The following is a 25,040-nucleotide window of genomic DNA, read 5'->3' on the forward strand; positions in this document are numbered from 1 at the left end:
TCATGAGGACTGAATAAATATGAAATATAAACAGTAATTCTTCGTTTAACGAGGCGTTTACTATCCATTTCAGGAACCGCGAATCATCGTTTTTCTCAAATGTCTTTCAAACTAATTATTTAATCGAAGTGGTACTTTGACACAGTGTACAAGTAGGTCATACGGAATTTTAGAAAATCTCTGTAAATTTGTGGTTCACACCAGACAGACACCACAAACAATGAATTAACCGTGGAGATGAATTGGTCAGTTGTGATATTTAAAATTTATTTTAGAGTTGAAGATGGGCATTTGAATCTATTCTGGATATCATATCATACATAGAAGCTGTTCTCTGTTTGGAACGGTAATCCAGATATCTGTGTCAGACAATATTCAAAAAATGTTTTTATTACTTTTTTTACGTATTGCATCAAAATCAGCACAATATCGATACAAAGAGAAAACTGAATCTGATCTACTTTTTCTGCATAAAATTTGAGGCGTAAACGGTAATTACACTGATCTCTACTGCTACTGGGTACAAAATGTTAGCAAAAGGTATGTTAAGTATATCTTAGTTTAACCAGACCACTGAGCGACAGATACGATATTGTGCAATACAGCTAACAGGTCAAAGAAATTTATTTCACCAAGAATTAAATCGTCGGGTGACTGGGAAAATAACTGTTGGTGAAGCAGTATAAAAACAATTCATTTCCGACCTAGATTTCATTTCACTTTGTTTTTCCTCACTGTTAGGAAGTCGAGCATTTAAGATTAGTCCTGAAGGTTATACGGTGGGTAGCTTAACTGTTAAATATGATTAATCTTTTGAGTGTTCACCTGGTTTCTCTACGTAGACAAAAAAAAAAAATGGTTGTGACCTGTTAGAAATAAGTAGAAATAATCCGTGACTGTAATCGATATTCATATGACTGAAAAAAGAAATTTCCCCTTTTTATATTTATGTAGATGTTTTGTATAAAAGAGAAAGTTAATTAAATTCCGTGTATTACTTATTACCTTACTATAGTGTCTAAAATTGATTTTACATTATGTATACCTATGGATGCATAGGTATATGGTGGAAAACTAAATAATCATATGGTGATATCTCCTTTGTCAATTTATCTCTCTCTCTCTCTCTCTCTCTTAGGTGTAAGGTTTCTCAGGGTAAAGTGAATCTCTCTCACACACACACACTCTCTCACACGTTTAAAGTTTCCCACACAAAGTGAATCACACACACTCACACACATACATACACACACATATATATATATATATATGTGTGTGTGTGTGTGTGTGTATATATATATATATATATTCATTACGTTCCGTATTTTCGTAATTCAGTTATGTATATATATATATATATATATATATATATATATAAAAAAAGGATGTAAGTATATACGACGAATAATTACAGAAAAATCATCAACAAAAAAGCCAAAAGGAAGTCCGACAAGGGTAGTATAGGAAAGGAAACGTACAAATGTTGAGAAAAGTTGCCGAATGTGAAAATAAAAGTAAGGTGAAAAAAATTACGTGATAAATAAGGCATAGCGCAAAATAAAAAAATAAAAAGTAAATAACTGTGGGAAGAACAGGGTCCAAAAATACATGAAAAAGGAAAATATATAGAAATATAAAATCTTCACATAACATCTGTCGATATTTTAATAATTTATTTTCCTTTTATATGCTGATTTATTATTTGCTAATTTAATTTTTTTTTTAATAATAACTGATCTCTTATTTCTGCATTTCCTTGTACTTTCTGTTACTTATAATAATAAGAATATAAAAGTAAGAATTTTTTTGCCGAAAATGTAACGCTAAGCCCAAGCCAAATTTGCCATGCATATATTGCGGACGGAAAAATAAAATAGAAAAATTCAGGGGGATCCTTTAATACTCCTAATGCAGGATAACCAGGAAAGAGGTATGATGCGTGTTTACCTTTTCTTCTTCTTCTTCTTCTTCTTCTTCTTCTTCTTCTTCTTCTTCTTCTTCTTCTTCTTCTTCTTCTTCCTTTTCGCATTTCGATATTAAATCAAGCTTGCTGCAAACTGTTATCGCTGACTCTGGCAGTTGTCTGTGTCAATATTATTCACTGAATTAAAAGTATTACCCAGGAAGCGGAAATCTCTCTCTCTCTCTCTCTCTCTCTCTCTCTCTCTCTCTCTCTCTCTCTCTCTCTCTCTCTCTCTCTCTCTCTCACTGGGAAAAGAGTTTTATTTGCTAAACCACCACAGTAAGTATAAAAGTCTTTACTACGAAAGACGACATGAAAATTCCTGTAATATGTTGATTTTGGACTTATTTAATTCATATATAATACATAATACGAAATATGTAGTACATGTATCAACAGTGCATTAGAATTTTGTTATGTTTCACCAAAAAGTACATATAGCCTTGTTGCAATATCTTTTTTTGTTTTTTCATATTTTTTTCATACTGTCTATTTTCAGTTGCATATTGCCTCTTAATATAGATTTGTATAATTTTGTCTATTAAAAGGATTTTTAGATTTTTCCCAATTATTTGCCTAATTCTTATTCGACGTTTAATTAAAGTGTATACACTTTAGTGTTTATGAGTGTACCTTATGGTTATTTAAAAGCACCTAATTATATTTGTATATTGATTACTATACAGTTATTATAAAATATATATTTTTTGAATCAATATTTAGCCATTGAATATGTGTGCTATAATACAGATTCATTCATAACTCCACGAACATGAAATTTCGTAAATATGCAGCTTAAATCAATCTGTTCATAAACAAATCATCCAACGATTTAATTTCATAAAGGCTGTGTCAATTGCTGCAGATTACTTCATCAAACCCATGACCGTATATCACTCACAGTAATTAAAACTAACATTTGAAGGTAACTTCCCGGAATAAAATTTCCAATTATTTTGGATAAATATATATATACAATACACACACACATATATGTATATGTATATATATATATATATATATATATATATATATATATATATATATATATATATATATATATATATATATATATAATGAATTTTATCACATCAACGTGATTCATATACAAGCATTAAGTTTTTTTTTTTTTACCTTTTTGTTCACCGCATTTACCGGCATTTGAGCTGTATTGAGCGAAAAATTGTGGCACACTTTCTGTATGACTTTTTAGGTGGAAGTGAGAAATATATTTTACTTCCCTACGAAAATATACACTATCCAAGATTAAAACTTGCTCTCTCTCTCTCTCTCTCTCTCTCAAAAAATATAATATCAGATTAAAAATTTATCTATGTATCTCGATATCGCCCTGCGATATCGCCCTGTGAGCGGCATTGGGTGACAAATTGTCGTACGATGTTTTATGACTTGCCAATAATGGGTAAAGTGAGAATTTTACTTCAGTGTCCTACTAATACTACCCATTTTCTACGATAGCCTGTTCGTTCTCTAAAAAAGTTTCTGACAAAATATCGAAAAAAGCAAATATATATCTATGTATCTCGATATTTTGAACTCGTTATCACAGATATACCATGCAAACTAGTATACAGATAATATTTTACATGTCTTGACATATTTTTACTGCGTATTTTCGGAATTATGAAATTATATAAGTAGGTAACAGTTCCAAACAGGGCTTCGGGTTTTAACAACAAACCAGTCGATGTTCAAGGGATATCCTAGTGCTTTGTGGCGCATTTCCTTTTCGGATTCTCGTACCGTGTAGTGCATTCACGCAATTCCATTGCCACAAGGAAGAGAAGTACCATCCTTATGAGGGAGAAATTTGAACGACTGCGTCTCGTAAGGTTGTTACAAGAGAGGGGCATAGCAAACAGGAGTAGCCTCGCCTGGGAGAGCAACAACGCCAGAACGTCCATATCTAAGTAAGGGATTTGTTTACCTGTATTAGTGATATTCTAGTTAGTGATTACTATTTTTCATAATATTATAATAATTATATAAGAAAAGAAAGCTTGGTTTTAGTGCAGTGAGTTGTCGTCTGACTCGTGACTTGTGTAGGCTTGGTTGTCCAGCGTTTGTTTACTTTGGTATTGTTTTATAAGTTGCCAATATACGAACGAAATTGTAACCTAGCAATCTTGAAAAATATTGATGGCATTTTCGGGTTTTGAACCTTTGGGTGAGCGTAAAACGATAAACACTGTGCTAAATGATAAATAAAAATTTAATAATTTAATTACGACAAATAAGGTAATACCGGACTCCTTTTTTTATAGCTTATACGGCAAATTAATGAATTTTTGTTATAAAAAAAATTTTGCAGTAAATACCCTAGGTTACGTTAGGTTGGAATTTTAGGTTATTTAAGTTCCGTATTATTTATATATATAATTTTTATAAAAACACAAAATGGTTGTTCACAGTAAAAATGGCTGGCTGGAGTCTTGATGATAACTTATAAAATTTTACTGTTTACTTTATCCTCCCAGTTGTTTGTTTATTTGCCTCTAAAATATCTGAACGGAAGACATGTACAGTGGTAAAATATTTGATAGGGGCCGTATATATATATATGTAGAAAATTTATATTGATGGCGTATACTTTTATGGGTTACGAAGAAAACATTAGGTGTGAGCGTAAAACATAGTATATATGAACAAACCTTTCCTAGAATACCATGTCCTGTATAATTATTGTATATATTAAGGCATTTATTTTTATAATTTATATTATATAAAAAAATATATACTGATATAGTATATATATATATATCTATATGTTTTTTATAGTGAAACAAAAGTAGGTGGACAGAAAACTTTATATTGATATCATATATTAATGAATTTTTTTTATAAAAACATTTTACAATTAAATTTTATTTTATATAATATATATATATATTTTATTAATGCAGGTGCTCAAACTATCACAATTTATTTGAAGTCTGCCTTTCATATTTTTACATATCTCTTCGTGTATATCTTGTATATTTTTCAAATCACCAACACTGTGGTTTTCGATATTTGTCCTTGAGTATTCCCAAAGAAAAATTCCATTATGGTAAAGTCAGGTGGATAATCATATTCAGCCATATTTGCTCTTGAATAATATCTATATATCATATATGTTGTTCTAACTGTGGAACAACTATTCATTAATATCTTTACTTATCGCCTGTAATAAAAAAGAATGTTGTCAGTATAAATACCATGACACCAGATAATGTTAAATACATGTTTTCATAAAACACTTGTCTGTGAACAATTGCAACCATATCTAAAACGACTGGATTTTCTCAAATTTCATTCAGCCTGATTTCACTAAATTGCAGCCCCTTGTTCACTGAATTACCTGTGGACGAAAATATTTCGGGGAGATGATATGTTACAAGTGTATGTAAAAATGCTTCGTCACAAGTTGCCTATGATCCTCTGTGCAAACATGTTTTGTCCCAGTTTTTGGGGCATTTTACCAGTGAACATTTGTCACGAATGGCAATGTTTTGTCTTTGGGGCCTGAGAAGTTTCAAGTATTTTCTCAAAATATTTGAACACCCATTTTTCAATCATTTAAATAGCTTATTTATCTGAAAAGAAGAAAATATCAAATTTAAATCAATTTAGTTATAAAATTTATATATATATATAGTTATAATAAATATATATAGTATATATAACACAAACCCTGTGTGTGTATTGTATATTTTGGTTCACATATATACAGTATATATGTGTTTTATATATATATATATATATATATATATATATATATATATATATATATATATATATATATATATATATTATATATATATATATATATGTATATATCGTAATTAAAATAAAAAATAAATAAAAAAGTAGGTCGAACTGCGAAATTAGAAACGACATTATTGGGTATTATTGGCTGAGAATCATATTCATAAACTCACGGAGATTCTTAATGACAGCCAACGCAGCCTTCTTTAATGGACTTCCCAGAGCGAAAGACGGTTTTCCCCAAGTTCCAAATACTTTGAAATGCAATTAAGTAACGTTCCTCTAGAGAGAGCGAGAGAGAGAGAGTGAAAAGAACGTATTTCAGAAATTTCTTATTTGTCTTTTTCAAATTTTAATACGCGCACGTAAGATGTATACATAATAAATAAGTAAAAAATATATATATATATATGTATATATATATATATATATATATATATATATATATATATATATATATATATATATATATATATATATATATATATATATCCAGCCTCAACATTATCAGATAACATCACCAAACCTCTCTTTTACTTTGAGGATGTGTATTGAGTTACTTTGTTGTTATTATTATTATTATTATTATTATTATAATTAACTTTACTGTGTTTGGGTGAGCTCAAAATATTTTCTATTTATTTACACAATTAAAAACTACCATCAAAGGCAATGAATGTATTTCTTTGGCTTGAAAATACATTGTTTTCCCCTTTTTTATCGTTTGCATCAAACTAAATATAGTTTTGTCAAGTCTTAACCAGACCCATTACCATTCATACTCAAAGCTAATAACTTATTTTCGACCAAATCATTAATCAGCAGCCGTGAATAATAACATTTTGGTATCTTCATTTATTCAGTAATCATTCTTCCCATGGTATACAAACAGTGTCCTTTCTCTCTCTCTCTCTCTCTCTCTCTCTCTCTCTCTCTCTCTCTCTCTCTCTCTCTCTCTCTCTTGCTGCTCTGTAGAGCAATATTTTGTACTGGTGTAAGCCCACTTCCTCTCTCTTTTTCATTCTCAAAAGACCAAGATCTTCTGCTGCTAAAAGTTCTCTCTCTCTCTCTCTCTCTCTCTCTCTCTCTCTCTCTCTCTCTCTCTCTCTCTCTCTCTCTCTCTCTCTCTCTCTCTCACTTGTTGCTCTGTAGAGCAATATTTTGTACTGGCATAAGTCCACTTCCTCTCTCTTTCCATTCTTCTTAAAAGATCAGGAACTTTTGCTGCTACCAGTCCTCTCTCTCTCTCTCTCTCTCTCTCTCTCTCTCTCTCTCTCTCTCTCTCTCTTTACAGGTGGTGCTGGGTTGCGTACCCAAGTGCACCCGCCTTTAAAAGCTCTGCGTCATCACATTTGTGAGAAAATGCAAAGTAATTCACCTCTCGTTAAAATCATAATTGTGAGTTTGTATTGCTCTATGAAAAAGCTTTAGTTCGAATTAATTTCCGGTTTTGAAAACTTAATCATCATTTCATACATTTTTTCTTCCCATTTTGTTCATTTTCACTACATTTGTATTGGGATTTAATGCATTTTACTTATTTTTACCATTATAATTTCTATCTTTTAGTGTTCCGTTTGTTAAAAGTCTGTATATACACTTTCCAAAGGACGTTTAACCTTGTAATTCCAAAATAATTAGGGCAAAAATAAGAAAGAATTATGTTCACATCGCTGCTCTTGTTTCATGAATATATGTAAATTAGCTAACATATAATGATAAAAAAAATCATTCAGATATTTTGATTAAACTTTTGAGGTTGCCTAAATGTGATCTCAATTCTTCAGTCAATCTAAAGATGACATCTTGTCACCAATACCCTAAGAATATATTTAATAGAGTTTATTTTTTCATTTGTAGTAAGTCCAACATGCATAGGACGGTTATTAGGCATTATAAACGGGAGAAAAATGCTAAAACTCATTATTTTATAAAAACAGCCGGAATGGAGCACTAAAGAGTGAAATATTTAGCAGTTCAGCATCTGTTGCTTCTTCTTAAAAGCCTATTATGTAAATGACTGTCTCTGAACCACGGGAAAACTCCAACTGGACTAAAATAACGATTTCTCTCTCTCTCTCTCTCTCTCTCTCTCTCTCTCTCTCTCTCTCTCTCTCTCTCTCTCTCTCTCTCTCTCATATGAATAAAATACGAAAATGACTTTCATTTTCAGTGACTTTTGTAAAACTCTCTCAATCTTTAAGAATACTGCAAAGGCAACAAAGATATTGCAATCACGCATATTAGTTGGGAAGGGAACAAGGACCACATCTTTAACAAAAATACAAAACAAAAAAAAAACTAGTATGCGCCCAGCGTCAAAATAAAATCTCTGGAAATAAAACATGAAAAAGTATACGTTTCCATTCCGGAATTTAAATAATGTTCGGGAAATGTTAAAGTTTCGCTTTCAGTGTGATCTTTATTCTTAAGTATGTATATATGTACATACACACACATGTATATATATACATTAGTTTCATTATTATAATATTGGTGTTACAATAACTCATTAGGGAATCTGAACTGATTACTGTTGCAATAACATTTAATTTTTTTCTTGTTTAGTTACAGTAGGTTGTTTTTAAGATAACTGACAACTGTTTTACCCTTTTTGAACTCTAGTTTAGCGAACGAAGCTAAACATTTCAAGATATAAAGAAAATACCCAGCAAAATGAAAATAAAATCAAATTGAGGAATTGGGTGTGCCGTGAAGAAGAGGAGAGAAAGGGAGAGAATGAGAGGGGAACGGCTGAAGGGAAGAGGGTGAAAGGAAAGAGAAAGTAACAATGTAGGAAGTGAAAACAAAAGGACCGTTGTAACGGAGGGAATTGGTGACGCGAAAACTCTGGGCGAAAGAGGGGAACCAGCACAGTTGTGGATGGTCTTGTGGAAGAAAACGGGAATAAGGAATTGAAAGAAAATGGGACGGCGGAGTCTTTTTTTTTCCCAAGCCTGTACCTGATACTTGAAAACAATCCACTATTTGCAACACTGGTTTGGGTGAGTGTGTCTTTTCCAGTGTGAGGCTTAATACGACGTACTTTTCCAGCAGTTTTGCCTTGTCTACAACTAAAATGTGGGATAGTTGCGGAATCTTCTGAGCTCCAAATGTCGGTTTTATCTTCTGTTCTCTTAAATTTATTCATTCATCTCCTTTTCCTATAACTTGTCTCTCTCTACTGGTTGATTTCTCTTTGGAGCCCTCTAGGGTTGGCTCTGTCCATAGGGGTTTTCAGGTGAATATTTAAAGAAAGAAAGGAGGGAACAGAAGACGAGTCTGTGCAGCGTTGCCTCTCGCAGCCCATAACAAGAACATAACGAGATTCAGCAAAAGACTCGCGTTCAGAATGGTAATGTTAGTGACAGGAACGAAATAGCATTATCATTTCTTGGATGCTGTCTTGCGGGGTGTGTCAAAAGTGACTTTCCAATGCACCTGTGCCTGTGACGCGATAGTTCGTCCTGTACTCGAGATTTCGAATATTCTTTAAAAGTATTGTATGTGAATCACGTTGATTTGAATATTAGTTGATTTTTTCATGCCAGAATGTATCAGGCTTTCAATGGCAGACCTTCACACAAAAGCTTTATTCACGGGGATACTGCTCTTGTTGACTGCTAGACTGATTGACTGAGAAAATATCTGGCGTCACAAGGAATACCTGTTATGCCCTACAAGGAAGCTTGGCAGATGCCTATAAATCTTACCTGGAATGAATCGACTTTTACGGAGACAGGAATAGAGAAAATTGCTACATCCAACATGGCCCAGAGTCCGGATTAAAGAAAGAAGGTACAGCGTTTCCGAAATTAGCAGTAATCCTTATCAGTCCAGCAATGGGTCACATTAAGACCCAAAGGCCACTAGAGCAGGAGGACTTGAACCGGAATGCCTCAATTTCACTTTCCGTTACGAAAGGGAAGCGGACGGAGTTGCCGTAATGCAGGAGAAATTTACGATGATGATTCATTATTGTTCAGCGTGGGTCTAGCTAAGAGAAAAACACTGGCGCAGTTCTGGAATTCGGAAGTGGATGACATTCTTGTATGTATAGACATGCGTTGATGGTTAGTGGCTATTCGTAATTGTATGTGATTGTGCGTTTATGTATTTTATACATACATACATACATATATTTATTATATATGTATATATATATATATATATATATATATATATATATAAAAATATATAAACCAAAAAAATACCAGTAAAACTGTCGTTACTCAAACACTTCTCTTACACATGTCAGTACGTTAAATTCATGCAGTAGTACCCACTGACTCTACCTGTACGAATTTCAAGACTGCAAAAGAGCAGAAAAATTCAGATCGAACCGTGCCATGTAGTCTAGGCGATCAAATATATTCCACGACTCATCTGTGACCATAATCAATCCCGGATGTCACAACTCTGATGCTCCGTCAAGGGAGTTGTCGCTAAAGGGAATTGAATACCCATTCCTCGTAAAAGAATCGATGGGAAAATGTTGTTTTTATTCGTATCTCTCAAGCGCCCACGTTTTAGGTTGAAATTCAACTCTCTTGGAGGAATATGGGAGGATCTTGTAGATGAGAATTAAGTTTTCTGATAGAGATCACATAAGAGTTTCTAAGGCATGGTAGAATTTATCAGAATAACCGAACTTTTCCTATAGTGTGGAATGGGACTAAAACGAAGCAGTGTTAGACAAGTGGTATATCGCTGAATCATCAAGTTGGCAAAGGTAAAGTAAATATAAATACTTGCATCAGGTAGAAATACAAACTTCATACGTACTTTACTGACTTTGACATCGTCAAGATGATATCTCCATCTTATCTATACAGTTAGTGAACGTATTCGGGGAATCATTAAATAACAATAGTGGTCGGAGATTTCTACCAAAATCCAATCGTTTATTGCTCATCTCAGGACAAAGTTTAGGAGAAACTGCCGATAAAAAAACGGAGTTTTCAGTGAGTTTTCGTTCACATTTTTCTGCCACGTACGACAATTCCACTCACCCACTGTTTTGCTGCTTGTAACAAGGAAATTAGTTGGTTCTCTTGTTTGTGTATGAAGGCGTTATTCTCGTCATTTATTGTGTATCAGTTTTTATTGAACGTTGGGTAGATTTATTGCAATTATTTGTACAGTGTACTTCAGTCACTCCTCGTGTAAGCAAAAGTACAGGTATTGGGTAAGAGGATGAGTGAAGATTAGCCAACAGAAATTACAAACAAAAGTCAGAGAGGCACATGACAGTGAATGCTCCTGTCGAGCCACGTGGAACTAATAACTCTATTATTATCCAAAGTTATAACGTGAAAGCGAAAGCCAGAGTTTAGTCGAAAGAGCTGATGCACAAAAATCTGATGACTAAAAGGGTGCAATAACATGTTCAGTTTCGATGTTTAGTTAGATGGACAAGATATTGGTAGTCGGATGAAATGCCTCTGCTGTGGAGAAGTTATACTGATGTCCACGTGGCTTGGTTTCCATAATTGTTCATGTGGATTCCGATGTCATAGTTTATATATATATATATATATATATATATATATATATATATATATATATATATGTGTGTGTGTGTGTGTGTGTGTGTGTGTGTGTGTATTAAAAGTGGATGGTAGCTAGCGGATATATATATATAGCTACCACATATATCCGCGGATATAAACTTGAGGACGTGCCTGCGTAAAAGATGTATATACTTCCCTTCATCTTTCTGCACAAAATTTGTTTATCAAAATAAGTAATTGTTTTTATTATGACTGACAGATACAAGCGCAGGCAGGTTATGGTATTCCGAGAGTTTTATTGCACGGTTCTGTTGATTATGCTAAAGTAAACTCCAGCGAAAAACGTAATATATATATTATTTATATATATATAAAATATATATATATATAAATATATATATATATATATATATATATATATATATATATATATATATATATATATATATATATATATATATATCTATATCACATACACCCTCATTAGAGTAAAGCGTGAACTTGCTGCCTCCGTCGTATTTTACATACCAATGGCAATATTTCCACTTTTGCCTCGCTAAAGACTGGCTACTGGCGACAATTAGGATTTAAGAAGGATTTCCCGACCGGTTGACGGAGTAAGAAGAAAATCCCTAATAGGATTTTAGGACAATTCCGAAACGCTGACCGACGCAGATTGATCAAAAGGGATCTTGGACGAAGGATTAATGTAGGTCGTCAGCGCAGATTATTGCAGCAACGTACCCAAGCGAACATTTCGTTCTCTCTCGAACTGACTTTAACTCTCTGTACTTATATATATATATATATATTAATATATATATATATATATATATATATATATATATATATATATATATATATATATATATATATATATAATATATATATATATATATATATATATATATATATATATATATATATATATATATATATATATATATATATATATATATATATATATATATATATATAAGCACGCCCTCTCTAAACCTAAACACATCCCCACTAAACCTAAACACAAACCACGATACAGAATTATTAATCGCAGGAAAGAAACGCATTTTCAATAATATATTTCTATGGTATCGAGTACTTGAAATCAGGTATGATAAACCCGTAGAGTTTATTTTCCATATAATTACAAAGGGAAAGGGAAGGGGTCCGGGGTACAGGTTTGAAACCTACCCTATTGTCTAAGTTGGGTCAAATGATGGCCCCATGCCAGATTTTCTCTAGATTGGTCAAACGGTTCGGATTTCTATAGGGCATAAACATACAAACATAACAAACATTTACTTTTATATATATATATAAATTATATATATATATATATATATATATATATATATATATATATATATATATATATATATATATATTCACACATACACACATATATATGTGTATGTGTGTGTTCCACAGAATAGGGTTCATAATACTATTAATAATAATAATATTATTATTATTATTATTATTATTATTATTATTATTATTATTATAACTGAAGACTCCAAGAGATTATTTATTTAATAACAAAAAATTAAGCCAGCAACAACTAATTACACTAACGTTGAAAAGCAATACAATTTCCAAATGAAATGAACAGATCTAAAACACAGCTGCAATCTTCATATTTCTTGAAAGCCTTCTCTTTTAAATAACGGCAAAACACAATATGAACATTTAACAAATATATAAGGAGCCCGAATTTAAATCTCCTCTACTAAGACTAGAGAGCTTGATATAAATCTGAGGAGAAATCCCTTCCATGAACTTGAGGATTCCACCCAGAAAGGAGGAAGTTTCGTAAGTGAGAAGCTTGAAAAATTTTTCCCCTTTATCGGCAAATTATTTTATTTCCGGCTTACTCCAAATGAATGTGATTGCTATAGTGCCAGATTTTAACATCAAATTAGTCAGTCAGTCAGTCAAGTGCTCAGTCACATTGTATGCATACAGATGACTATCTCAGTATTGACAATAAACTTTATATATTTTATTTTCAAATGTTATTTGCCTTCGTGGTATCTTTCCAGAAAATTTGAAAATATAGTCATCGACTAATAAGTAGAGAGAATTTTTCATGAATCCAACTTGTGGTTGTCCGTGGACATGTATTAAACGAAGGGACCATTCGGCTTCGCTTGCTCTGGCAAACACGATAATTTTACGAAATGCTTCACATTCGAAAACATACGAAATCTCACTCTACTGAGGTAATGTACTATGATTAAAACAAGAGCATCACGCTATCATACGTTCTCTCTCTCTCTCTCTCTCTCTCTCTCTCTCTCTCTCTCTCTCTCTCTCTCTCTCTCTCTCTCTCTATTTTACGAAATCTCACTTCACTAAGGAAATATACTATGAGCAAGGCATGAACAATAACCTACCATATCCTCTCTCTCTCTCTCTCTCTCTCTCTCTCTCTCTCTCTCTCTCTTTTGATTTGTTTCTTCATATCTACATTACTTCCTTACACATCCCACCATCATTGTTACTTATCATCCGAATCATGCTGTACGATATCAATTTTATTTTCATTCCATGTTGTACTAACTGATAAGTGTCACCAAAGTTTATGTGTCTTTGTTTATACACTCCTTTATATTTTCCTGAGACTAGTTTTATCTGTTTTTCTTCCGAGATATAATAGCCAATTTGGCCCCGTTTCGATCAGTGTTTATTAGCCATCACATTGTATTTGCTTCCCAGTACTACTCGTTATTTCACAGTCTGATCTATCTTTTAATAATAGCAGCCTACTCCCATTTGCCTTCTTGTTATGACTTTAATTAACAAGTTACTTGCATTTTTAAACCCGTTTTGTATCAGGAAATTCACAGCGTTAAGAGGAGTGAGTTTTATAAACATATAAATCTAGAACGCCCAATTAAACTTCCATTGCAGGAAGCTGAAAGTTGTCAAAGAGGAATAGAACCCGAACTCTTTGTTTTTATTATATGATTAATGAGCCGTGAGTAAGAAATGATAAACGACGAGATATCTCATCGGTTAGTGTAATAAGGACCCTCCGAAAACAAGTTGTTTCTCTGACAAAACAACTCTTTCGGATTTACGATTTCTTTCAGAAAACAATAGGACGATCAATATCAACTGTGATGGGTAGGCCACTTATCACATGAAAGTAGGCCACATGAAAGTAAGGAAACTTAAATATATTGGCCAGGTCTCCCATCACTTTTTTTACCTATCACCAATGATTTTCATGCCAAATATGAATACAATGCGATTTTGTGGGATTTTTTTAAATCACATCGTTACGCTGGGTTGGTGAGCTGAAATATTTGAATGTACATATATATATATATATATATATATATATATATATATATATATATATATATATATATATATAATGGATGTATGTATGTGTGTTTGTGTATGTTCCAGCATAAATCTGAAATGCGTTTAGCAATTGCAACCAAACTTGGTATACATATAACTTACTGTCTGGAAAAGAATACTGTGGGGGTAAGACATCAGTAGCACCAAAGGGCACCAAAGGGGTTGGGGGTGGGAGGGTTTTCCTGAAATGGGGCTGGTTCTGCCTGTTTAACTAAATAAACTTTTACAGGTTTATCATACCTCATTTCGGTGTATATACGACTTACTATCTGGAAAAGAATACTGTGTGTTGTGGGGAGGGCTGGGAAGACATCACTGGCACCAAAGGGGATGGGGGTGAGAAGGGGTGACATGACATGCAAAAATAACCGAAAATGGCAGATATTAGTGCCTAATTCATAGTTTTCGAGGACGCTGAGATGAGTAATGACACTCCCAATGCCCTTTAAGTCCAAGTTCAGCCCCGATAGGGAAGGTGAGGGGTTGAGAAGGGGTGAAATATAAAATGTCAAAAATGTTGGGCAATGTAACTGAAGCAACTATCTTAACAGAAAAGGGAGATGGTGAAGTTTTTATCCCACGGGAACCATTCATTCCAACAAATCTCCCTTTTAACTTAAAGAGATTGCAATTTCCAGTGAGACTTGCATTCTCGATCAAGATCAACAAGGCCCAGGGACAGTCTATTAGGTACTGTGGCGTGGATTTGAGTCATGTTTTTCACACGGACAGTTATAAGTTGCTTGCTCAAGGGTGGGTTCACCCAAGAATTTATTTATTCTTGCTCCTGATGGTGAAACTAAAAACGTTGTTTACAATCACGTTTTATCTTAAAGTAGTAGTATAGTGAATTTGTGAAAGCTTTTTCTTTCTAATTTGTATACTGTATTTATATTTTTAATTCTTTGATATTACGCTATAGATAGACGTAATCCCTTCTCTTGTCTAATATCAGGGTGCGTTCTATGTTTTAGGTCTGTTCTGTGCTTTGGGTGTATTCTACGGTTTAGGTGTGTTCTACGGTCAGAGCTTTTACCGCGCAAAACGTCAGCTAATATATTATATATATATATATATATATATATATATATATATATATATATATATATATATATATATATATATATATATATATATATATATATATACACACATAGGCTATATTCCTGAGGCATGTTTAAATTTCCTCTCAAATGACAAGCGTTTCGTCTGTTTGGAGTTGGCCCTGCAAAGTAAGACACTTCCCTGTACTTACTGTTACTTTCTTCTCGTAAAAAGCGAAACTTTCGATCAGGCAGTCGCTTTCACGCATTCGTTCTTTTTTGAAACCTTCAGCTGAAAAACCCTCTTGGACAGAGTCAACAGACTATAAACGCAAGAGGACTCCAAAGGGGAATGACCCTGCAAAGAGAGACAAGATAAAGGAAAGGGTTATAAGTAATTGAATGTGGGGGAGTGGCGAGTAAAAGTCGATACACCTGAATTTAGGAGAGGTCAGCAGAAAGCGGGAACGAATTTGTCCCTCGCTTAAACATTTTGGAGAGGAAGTATTCCATAAGTGCCGCTCTTTATCTGTGTCCATATCCACAAGGTAATACTACTTTGATTTGCTGCGGTGTATTCATAATTATTCATACATATCCATTTATGATCGAAGTAAATTTCTAAGCAAAGAGGCTTTATCCATCTTTTACCTCGAGTGACTTGAGCAACTAACAGAAATGATTCCTGCCAAGTCTTCCCAGTTGAGTTCTACGCAAATCCCGGGGCGTTCTCACTTCATTGCTTTCGCTTCATTCAATATTCCTGCTCGTTTATCTTCATAAATCACCAGCAGGTCTTCGCTTTCTTCTTTATCATCGCACACGAAATGCTTTGTTACCCGGAGAGGAAAATAAAAAAAAATTTTGCCAAGAAGGTGCGTGAACAGATAGCTCTTTCGAGAACTTTTTACTCTCTCTCTCTCTCTCTCTCTCTCTCTCTCTCTCTCTCTCTCTCTCTCTCTCTCTCTCTCTGATGTTACTATAGCTTCTGTACTTTGGATGCTCTTATGTGATGAATAGGTTTGATGAATGGCATGCAAAGTATCCACAACCTTCAAAACTTTAAAAAATTGTTAAGACTAATTAGCTTCTCCATTTTGTTCCATATTTTAAATAGGAGATGCGTATCATTTGGTCAAATTCTCAAACGCTTGTTCAGTTTGCTGAAAACATACGTGTATTTTGAACGGACTATAGCAAATTTTTACAAATTTATAAATTTTCATTCCTCGTAGTCGTTTTGGAATTGATCCATCAGAATACATTTGTGACAGCAAGAGGACTTTGAAGTTTGCATCCTTCCCCCCTTCCCCATTCCCATCCCGATCTTTTTACTCATTCACTTATTTATTTTTAAAAGGCAGTACGACTTTCCAAGCTTACATAACTTTTTGATCCCCAATTTCCTTTGTCGTCACGCTCTGAGTGGCCGGGATAAAAGATCCGATTCTGACCTTTTTTGCTTAGTTCTCGAAAATTTGAGAAATGTGACATTTCTTGCGGAGATATTTTGAAGTCATATTCCCTAGGAACTGTAAACAAGTTTCATGAATTTCATTTGTGTCAGCTTCATTAAAAGGAAAATATATCGTACAGAATCACCTTGCAGTTATCTTCACTAAGAAAATCATTGGTTATGGATGACACGTAACGGAAGACCTAAAATGTACAGCAGTGCCAATGTACATATTTCTGTGTTTTGTTTATTTTACGGAAAGGAAGAAAATATGTAAATTATTCTTCATATTAAAGCTGACCAGAGGAAATTTTGCATCATATTTATTTATTGAGCAACATGCCATTAAGAAAATTATTCTAAGAATGTTCTTCTGGAGCCATTTAATAAGAAATGTTTACAGTGAGGAACTTTTATAAAATATATAACAATGATGCTCTCATTGGTCAAATGGTCTCAGTAATGTGACCAGAAAGTAGTACTTATGATTAGAAGAGGTAAAAACCATTGATTAAAAACTACCTGCAGAGGAAATATATAGAGCTAGGTGTGCTGAGCTGGTTACGAAAGAAGAAATATGAGTATCTAGTCGAAATTCAGAGCAAAGAAACAGGAATAAAAGATCAAAATTAAGAAAATAAAAAAATATGAATGTCTGATTAAAATTACAAACAGTTTTGGACCGCTTCACTGACACACGAAGTAAACTCTAACCATTAAGCTGGGTTAACATATCTTATAAAGAAATGAACTCCTTCTCAGAATAAAGAATCATTTTCGACTTGGAGAGAGTGGACCTATCCCTCATACTGTCAGGCGGCCGCTCCTTAATGTTGTACACCCAGTGGGATGGAATTATTTAAGTGATACCTCGAGATGAAGAGGAGTTTAGGACTGGTTTTGCATTGTCCCCCATTTCATTTCCATCATATTTTGCTATGGCTGGGCTAACATCTTGAGCGATTTTGCATTTCCCCTACTTTAGTTTCTATTATTTTTCTTGACCATGGATGGGCTGACATCCTAAGATACTCTGGGCACAATTTTTTGTTTTCTCAGTTTATTTTATAGTAAAATTTCTCGGATTTTCTAAATATTTTTTTCCTGTGGATGGGCTAACATCTTACGGTACTCTGAGCCGAATTTGTCATAGTTTAATTTACAAAAAAATATAGTTTCTCTGATTTCCTAAATAATATGTCCAAAGATGGGCTAGCATCCTGAGATATACTAAGTAGAATTATTGCAGTCATAGTTCGGTGTGTAATAACATTTCTCAGATTTTCTGTAAAATTATATTTTTACTGTTTTAAGAGATCCTGCGCAGAATGCTTGTTGTCTTAGTTTAATTTGTAATATAGTTTCTCTGATATTGTTAATAATTATTTCCTTCCATGTGCGGGCTAACGTCTTAGGACATTCTGAGCAGAATATTTGTGGACACTAATCTATAAAATATCTCTGATTTTATAAATAATTCCTTTCTCTGTAGGGGAAACGGTCGAGTAATGGTTGCCCTATATCCACGTTCTCGAAGGATGGAATATTATATTAGGTTAAGCACCACAAGCAAAGAGAATATCTCATATTCATAGACACATCCTCAGGGCGCTAATGCAACCGATTTTTTCCGCCAGCTTCAAATCTCGCTGCGTCACACGCGAACTCAATCGGTAAATAGGTAAAAAGAGAGAGGAATCCCCTATTTTTAGCAGCTCCTCCGCCTCCTCCTCCTCCTCCTCTGCTGCTCGATAAAAGAGGGGCTTTTTATGCTTTTATCGCATCTTTCTCCCATCGCCCAATTCCCCCCCCTGATCACTTTACGAACCGGAAGATTTGATAATGGTCTCCGAAGGAGAGTAGAGAAATCGCGTGGTTTTTTATGTCCGTAAAATAGGAGAAAAAAAATGCTCCCGGAATGTTTTAAAAGAAGAAGAATGTTACCGAAGGAATTTCTTAATGAAGGCTGTATCTCCAGAGTGAGTGCGTGCTGATTAGTCTCGTGCTCTCCATGACAAAAAGGTTTGGTTGATGGGGTTTAATGGGATCTAAGGCACACTATACAGGAGTTTTATTTTTTATGGCACAGTAGAGAGGATTATAGGTGTATGTCTTTTCATGATAATTGAATTTAGGGACTCCAAAAAGTTTCCATAAGATTGTGCAGTAATTCATTTTAATACATTTGCTTATTTACTAATTTTTGCGTGGTCATTTTCTATTCATATTTCTACTTGTATATTAATTTCTTAGGTTACATGTTCTAAGATATATACCCATACACGCACACTCAGATGCACAACCATGTCTTTCCTTCGTGGGTGTAACTTTGTTCATATGTACAGTATATATAGTAGCTGACCAACCCGGCAATGCCTGGGAAAACTCTGAATAACAACCGATAAACTCTCTCTCTCTCTCTCTCTCTCTCTCTCTCTCTCTCTCTCTCTCTCTCTCTCTCTCTCTCTCTCCTATAAGATAGTTGCTTCAATTACATTGCCCAGCATTTTTGACATTTTATATTTCACCCCTACTCACCCCCATTCCTATCGGAGCTCAACTTGGACTTAAAGGGCATCAGGAGTGTCACTAATCATCTCAGCGATCTCAAAAACTATGGATTAGACACTAATAGCTGTCATTTTTGACATTTTATTTTTCACCTCTTCCCACTCCCATTCCTATCGGGGTCTGAACTTGGACTTAAAGGGCATCGGGAGTGTCACCATTCATCTCAGTGACCTCGAAAACTATCGATTAGACACTAATATCTGTTGTTTTTGGTTATTTTTACATGTCAACCCCTTCCCACACCCCCCAACTTTGGTGCCAGTGATGTCTTACCCCCACAATATTCTTTTCCAGATAGTAAGTCATATGTATACCAAGTTTGGTCGAAATTGCTCTATACGCTTCAGAGTTATGCTGGAACGTACACACACATATATACATACATCCATATTAATAAATATATATATATATATATATATATATATATATATATATATATAGCTGGATGGATAGATAGATAGATATATAGGCTATACATATATACACATACATATATGTATATATATATATATATCGGTATGTGTCAACAGAATCCTTCAGCTTTCCCAAGAACCAAATGTCCCCAAAGGAAATATATCGACTAGAATCGAGTCCCCTTGCGTTCCCGTTCAAATGCCGGGAAGGCCTTCCTTGGTGAATGAAAGGTGAGTGTTGGCATTTGGTCCCTGAGGGTGTACGATCGAGTTCCTGTGCTTCCTGGGGAATTTCCCTCGTGTATGACCTTAGGATATTGTGGTACTTGATGTATCAGAAATTTACGGGAGAGGAGGATGTCATGAATATTATGCGGCAAATATATATATATATATATATATATATATATATATATATATATATATATATATATATATATATATATATATATATATATATATATATATATACACACGTTTGAATGGGCATTTGTGTGTATGTTCAAACACTAACAAGTGCATACATAAAGATCTTTCATAATGCATCATCATTTATATATATATATGTGTGTGTGTGTAGGACTGTATCCATATACGTGTGTATGTATATGTGTGACTGGTTATTGGTATATATAAGGTATGAATACAAGCATGCACATCAACATTTATGATAATACAACTTTCTAAACAAATTTAAATACACACACGCACACGCGCGCGCACGTATGAATTCATGATCCATTTTTCAAACTAATTATCTTACCACCTTTATTGCATTAAAGTCTGATACTTCGCCTGAATAACTCACCGGTTTTTAAGAGAGTAAAAATGATTCAGGCCTTTCGGCTTCGGTCGTCTAATGAAAGTAACTCGACTCAATTATAATTTTCCTTCAGTCTTGCTGTCCTCGTTTCAAAGGTTATTTAATCATTCTAAAAGAATTTACGAATTTTCAGCATTTGTGCTATGAATTTTGTGCTAATTCTTTTACTGGGGACACTTAATTGGAAGTTTGGATGTGCTTAGTTTTCAGGTGGGCAAAGAACTTTCAGAATGGGTATATTAAGGTGTAGCAATTTTATTCTCAGAGTAGGAGTTTTAATTGAGACATTGATATCAAATCAATTGTAAAGAGAGAGAGAGAGAGAGAGAGAGAGAGAGAGAGAGAGAGAGAGAGAGTAAAAATGTTGGTTCAAAGATTAACAAGAGAAAAGCAGAACTTTCCCTTGCATAACTCAAATTACCGGAGAGTGGATAATGATATCCATTTGCTTGGTGGAATTCCAGTTCCTCTGGATTTCAAAATCTTGCCACCGTGTTAACAGGTAAAACCAAGCTCCCTAAGGACAACAAGATCCTTGTTGGCTTGTTCATGTAATTTCTGTCAAGATCCATCGGGCAGTCCTTCTCAACAGAACGTTAGCTTCTGTGGTGCAGCGTGACAAAAGAGAGTAAAAGATGTTTCGTGAAACTGCATAATTTAGCTATACTGATTACCATCACATGTAGCCTTCAACGAGAATCAGAATGGAATTGAATACAAAATTCAGGTCAAAGGGCCAAGCGCTGGGACCTCTGAGGTCACCCTGCGCTGAAAGGGAAATTGAAGAGTAAAATGGTTTTCAAGGTGCAACAGGAGGAAAACTTCGCAGTTGCACTATGAAACAATTGTTAGGTAAGTGTGGAAAGTAAGATGGAGGAAAGAGAATACGAACGGAGGTACAGTGAAAAGAATGAAAAAGGTTGCAGCTAGGGGCCGAAGGGACGCTGCAAAGAACCTTGAGCAATGCCGACAGGGCAGTGCATGGGGTGCACTGACGATGCTAACCCCCGCGGGGAACGAGAATCAGAAATTAACTAAATCATCCCCTCGCAGTATTAAAAAAAATGGTTCAAAAGAGAGCGCGGGTGTTAGCAAACGAAATGTTTAAATCAGGATTCCCACATTCAACAAACAGTGATATTGTTTGTGAGATACAAACCGTGTCATGATTTCTCGTGTAACGAGAAATAAACGAAAATTGTTTCGACGATTGTTTGTCGTTATAATGCCATCCTTTTCTCGTTCGCCCCATTCTTCAAACGAGAGAGAGAGAGAGAGAGAGAGAGAGAGCTGTTGGTTCCAGCAATTGTTATGTTTTTGCATGAAAGTAAATTTTATACAAGCCAGATATTACAAACACGAAGAGTAATTCAAAAACGACACCTGTTTTGTAAATGTTATGTATTGATAATTATTATGGAAAATGTTAATTATATTAGTTGCAAAGTCATATGATAAATGTTTTGTGCACGTAGCATTTAGAATAGAAAATGTTTAAGGTCTAATGTAATCGCTCGTGAACTCATGTTGTTATTGGTTTAAATGTTTAATTTCAGTTTATGCATAATTTTTTCACCTACTTATTTAAAATCTATAGAATTTTCCACAAAGTGCTAAATTTTCTCAGGTTATCTTAACCTTTACAGCTTATCTCGTCACTTCATTGCATGCTACATTTTTTGTTTATCTTATTTCTAGATTTATAATCTGTCAGTTAATCCTTATTTTCAGCACCGGAAGGGTTTTTAGAGTTCTAGACCCGAAAATGCTAATACACACACACACACACACACACACACACACACACACACACATATATATATATATATATATATATATATATATATATATATATATATATATATATATATATATATATATATATATATATATATATATATATATATATATATATATATATATATATATATATATATCATATAAGTTGGAATTTTTCACACAGAAAATGATACTTCCAGACAGAATTGTCAAAGTCAAAATCCTCGTATAAGTATAAAGTCGAATTGGCACCCAGTAAGATAACCCCAGTGGACCAGTCCCACTGCAGAATATTTGAAGACGCGCGCACACACACAAACCAGCGCACAGAAAAATGCGGACACAAAACGAGAAGTTCTCTGGAAGTAAGTCCAGGCGGAGCAACTGACAAATCAGTCAATTCCTTAGGGAAAGTTGCAAGAGGGGGAAATGTGTCTGATACGCTCACGGCACCGTGGCTTAGCTCCAACAGATTCAATTACCGCCGAGGGAAAAAATTCCAGAATTATAATCATTTTGCTAAAGCTGGGAATTACATTAATTTGGATTGGCAAGAAATACTGCCTTTATCAAAGGATGAATTTGGTCTTTAGGGAAGGGTATTATGTTCTCTCTCTCTCTCTCTCTCTCTCTCTCTCTCTCTCTCTCTCTCTCTCTCTCTCTCTCTCTCTCTCTCTCTCTCTGACTTTGCGTAAAATATGTTGACTATCAACTTGTACATTTTAAGATAGCATTAATATTAAATAATGCGTAAAATATGTTTATTATCAACTTGTACATTTTAAGATAGCATTAATATTAAATAATAAATATATGTGAAAATATGTTTACTATCAACTTGTACATTTTAAGATAGCATTAATATTAAATAATAAATATATGTGAAAATTGGTCCATTCTTCTTTTCTGTTGTTCTGTTTATAATAAAAATAGAGATAAAGATTACACTTTGTAGCCCTCCTCAATTAGAAAAAGAATTCATCTTCATAAAAATTTGTCAGTCCCTGAAAATGCTTACAAAAAAAGAGAGAAAATAATTCAGTTATCCTATTGCATTAAATTAGAGGAAGTCACTAAAAACTTCAGGGATAAATGGAATAAATGTGTATTTCAGTTTATCAGTACTATCCATTAAACCTTAGTATAAATAAAACTGGCAAAATATTGGAAAGGATTAAGCCAGGATAAACGTCATCAAGTGTAACAATTTCAAATTGGTTTACACAGAGTAGACTGGAAAAAGTCTCTGGAAATGCATCGGGGAGCACACAAGAACAGTTAGAACAATGAAATGGTCACACATGATTGGGATTCTGACCGTAGAATGAAGTTTAAGGATAGTAAACAATAATGTATAGTGTTGCAGCCGTGTGGAGGGGGTTCCTCAGTATCTAGTACCAACGGTGACTGCAAGCAAATGTCTTCCTGCTTCGGACAAGCAAGATTCGTCAGGGAAGCTGACAATCGAGACTCATTCCCTGGACTGATGGAAAGACAAATACAGGATTAACGGGATCCCAGTGAGCAACAGATGGACATTAAACCACAACAAACCGGAATGGCAAGAGTTGTCAGGAAACCAATAAGGAAACAACATAGCAATGCCTCTGTACATACAAGAAGGGGGGGATTATTGAAAGCAAATGCCCTAGCAGTCCCTCTCCCCATCATGCCTGGAACAAGAGGTCGACCGAGCTACGAGTTTAAAAGGCACTAGGAAACCTCCCAGACCATCAGGAAGATCGACACAGCCTCCCCATATGACAGGTACGAGCAGGACCCACTTATACTATAAGTGGGTCCTGTTTACAAGCAACGGCTACCTCCACCGGCCAGTTCACGGAAAGCAGCGACAAACGAAAGGTTGACTGCAGTCAAAAACCCAGAGTACCCTCCTCAAGCAATCCGGCTGAAGTTGGCCGAGAGAGAGCGCAACAACCGGCTGTAAGATTTATATAAATGTTACAGTTAAAGACATTTTCCGTCTGCCCGAGAGAGTTACAGGATGGCTTTTTGACAGATATCCCATCCTGAAACAGCTGCTGTTCTGTTTGAATAACAGTTGTTCTATCACTTCTCGTATTTTGTATTTTTCACATCAACCTGGTCGGTGAAATATCGTGTGCGTCTATCCAGGATATTTCTTCACCATATCTCTGCGATTTTTCTCCCTTCCTTCCTTCCTTGTTCTGTTCGACTAGACCAGGGTTTTTTGCTGTTAAACTTTCACACATACTGTGCATTCACATACTGTTGCAAATGTTTAGAGTGGAGCGTTTAGAAGAGGTTATTTTTTTAAGTATCGAAAATATCACTTTCTGAAACAAACAAACCTTGTT

This window comes from Macrobrachium rosenbergii, chromosome 28 (assembly GCF_040412425.1).
Source record: "Macrobrachium rosenbergii isolate ZJJX-2024 chromosome 28, ASM4041242v1, whole genome shotgun sequence".
Classification (NCBI taxonomy): domain Eukaryota; kingdom Metazoa; phylum Arthropoda; class Malacostraca; order Decapoda; family Palaemonidae; genus Macrobrachium; species Macrobrachium rosenbergii.